The sequence below is a fragment of the Musca vetustissima genome, unplaced genomic scaffold (assembly GCF_032173495.1).
Source record: "Musca vetustissima isolate MV318-11 ecotype Yass unplaced genomic scaffold, APGP_CSIRO_Mvet_v1 utg1786, whole genome shotgun sequence".
Lineage (NCBI taxonomy): Eukaryota > Metazoa > Arthropoda > Insecta > Diptera > Muscidae > Musca > Musca vetustissima.
In genome coordinates, this window is record NW_026873028.1 from 119,148 (window position 1) to 122,235 (window position 3,088).

The window sequence follows — 3,088 nt, forward strand, 5'->3', positions numbered from 1 at the left end:
GTAAAACTTACAACAACAAATTTCCATGCGGTTGTTGTTGTAGCAGTTTATATGAATTGTATGTTTTCTGTTAAGTTTCCTCCAGTTCTGTCTCCAGATTTAGGAATGCAGCTACCTCCACTGGCTGTAACCACAGATCTTCCGGAGTGAGGTGAGTAGGTTTGGCTGGGCAATTGAACAAGTGCAGTGTGGTATGAGGGCCTGTACCACATGCTGGGCAGACATCCTGCACCTGGTCATCAATCCATGCCCAATACGAATTGAGCCGACTGCACCATCCAGAACGTAACTGTGCCAAAACTACTCTGGTTTGTCTGGGCAGCTGACGTTCTTCAGCTGCTATGGGTGGGGGGTAAGCTCCGAGGACGGCATTCACTTTGTAACCGTTCAGCGCTGCGGCTACTGCATCTGTATGAATGCCATTCAGACCTGCTCGATAGGCAACTTGATCTAGAGGCTCCCTTTTGTATCGTTGGAACTCTCTCTCTAGATCATGCAGATCCTTCCTGACACGCCTGGATGGGGGAGTCCTATCCACCATATGATGGTTGGGATGATCGTCCCTGAAACACACGAGCAGGTATTGCAACGAAAGCATATTGCTATGCTGACGTACGGGAAGGATCTTCGTCTCCTCATGAAGATGGTCCACTGGTGTCATGAGGAGGCACCCTGTCGCTGTCCTCAGGGCGGCATTCCGACAGGTCTGAATATTTCTCCATTGCGTATCACTGGAATTCGCAGAGCACACTGGAACCGCATAGCTAGCCACAGACCGACCTATCGCTTTGTAAGAGGTCAACAAGGTTTCCTTATCTGTGCTCCAAGTGCTGCCGGCAAGCGACTTAAGGACCTTGTTCCTACTTTTCAGCTTATCGCAGATAGCTGCGGTTTGCGCGGACGATTTGAAGTTGGTGGTCGGAATTGTATGCCCCTCGACCTGCACATTCAACGGCATTCTCATCTCCGCAGTCCATGTGGTGAATAGCGTGGCTGACGACTTCGAGGCGGATATTTTCATATTCCTCGCTTTGAAGAAGGCTGCTAAATCGATGAGATAGGCGTTCAACCTCATACATATGTCTTCAACAATGGGACCCGACGCCATAATCGTACAATCATCTGCATACGTAACGATTTCCATGCCGTCCGGAGGGCGTGGAATACCGGAAAGGTAGAGGTTAAACAGTTCCGGAGAAATCACTCAACCCTGGGGAACTCCCGGTTTAACTCTACGGGGGTTGGACTTCTTGTTCCGGAACTCCACGTACGACTGGCGTCCACACATATAGTTGATTATCCAACGTTTCAAACTCGGCCGGAGGGAAGTGTTCTCTATGTCCTCAAACAGCGTGGCATGGTTGACAGTATCAAAGGCTTTTAATAGATCAAGCGCTACCAACACTGTTCTATCGCCCGGCCGGTTCTGGTTAAGTCCTTTACTTATATGCGTGGAAATGGCGTGCAACGCTGTTGTTGTACTGTGTTGCTTACGGAATCCATGTTGATGATCCGCAACTGGATAGCTTTCTCTAATGCTGGAGAGGAGTAAAGTCTTAAGGGTCTTCGCTACTGGCGACATAAGTGAAATCGGCCTGTACGAATCACCTTTGCTGGCATCCTTGCCCGGCTTCAGTAGCAAGACCACCCTGCCCATAGTCCAGGCTTCGGGGACGACGCACAGTGGGTTAGATTACCCTGTTTTCTTGGATTAATTAAAAAATAAAATTTTAGGTATCGTTAAAATTGTTTGCACCCGGTTACAGTATACAAAATTCTACATCACTTGTCGTTAAAATAAATGTCAAAAGTGGTCTGGTGTTTTTGTAGTGAAACTTCAAAGTAAAACTTCATAGAAATTTTTGTGCCAAAAAAGGCTGAAAAAAGTGAAAACGTTTCCGTAGAAAATTTTATTTATTTTAAAAAGTATTGTAAAAGTTAAAAATTTTTCAATGGAACCATGAAGTTTATGTTATTTTGCAAATAGTTCGTTAACATTTGAGTATCAATTTGTGTTTGGAAGTGATTTAAATGTAGTAATTTATATTGAAAATGCCAAAAAATTAATATTTTTATACTTTAAATGGATAAATAGTTATGATTCGTCCACATTCGTGCCACAATTTTTAGTTTATATTAAAGAGGACATACAACTGTGTTATATTGCAAAATTTTACGCTGCCGTTTTGTGCCTTTTAGAAGCCATGATTTGTTTAATACAAGTGTTGCAGAAGTCAAATTAGCTAAAAGTCTCATTGATCTCGCGACTGGTGCTGTTGTTGTGTATTGTGTTTTCTTGTTTTTCATGTTATTTTTTCTAATTATTTGTGCTCCGTATATTATTGTTGTAATTTTTGTTTCTTTTAATAATATTCTTTATTACAATAATATTTTGTTTTTGTTTATTTTAATAATATTCTTTGTTTTGGCAAATAGTGATTGTGTTGTGCAGTTTCAAGTAATCGGGTAAAGGGATTTTTATTAGCATTTTTTATAGATACATGTTCGAACGCTAAAAAAAACTGCAGATATAAAAAAATATTGCTGTATCCAGTAGTCATGAGATTAATAATGAAAAATGTCAAATATATACACACAATACAGGACGACTTTTGTTGAAACCTTGGTATAATATGCCTACCACTTTGCTGGGTTACATCGACGGAGGTCATCACGCTCGTTTGCCAGACCAACTGCTTCTGCTGGGAAATTGGGTCTCATCTCGGGTATTCGACCAGCAGGTATAAATATAGCAGCTGCAGCAGTGATGATGCCTCGGAATTTCCTTTCTGCTACCCGTACATCAGAAGGAATGGAAAGTTCTCTGAAGCGCTAGTTGGAAAACTCTCTGAATCCTTGCCAGTTGGCTTTCCTATGGTTAAGGAAAGTGCGGCGTTCAGAGATGACGAAATCGTGCGGTCTGCTGATGGAGACGATTATGGGGGATGGTCTGAGATGATGAGGAGATGAGCTATTAAGCACCTCTACCTCGGCAGTAACACATTTAACTGCTACCCCCATACATTCCATGTATGGGTAACTAGAGTCGAGCGAGATAGGCCTGTATTGAACACCTCCACCTCCACTT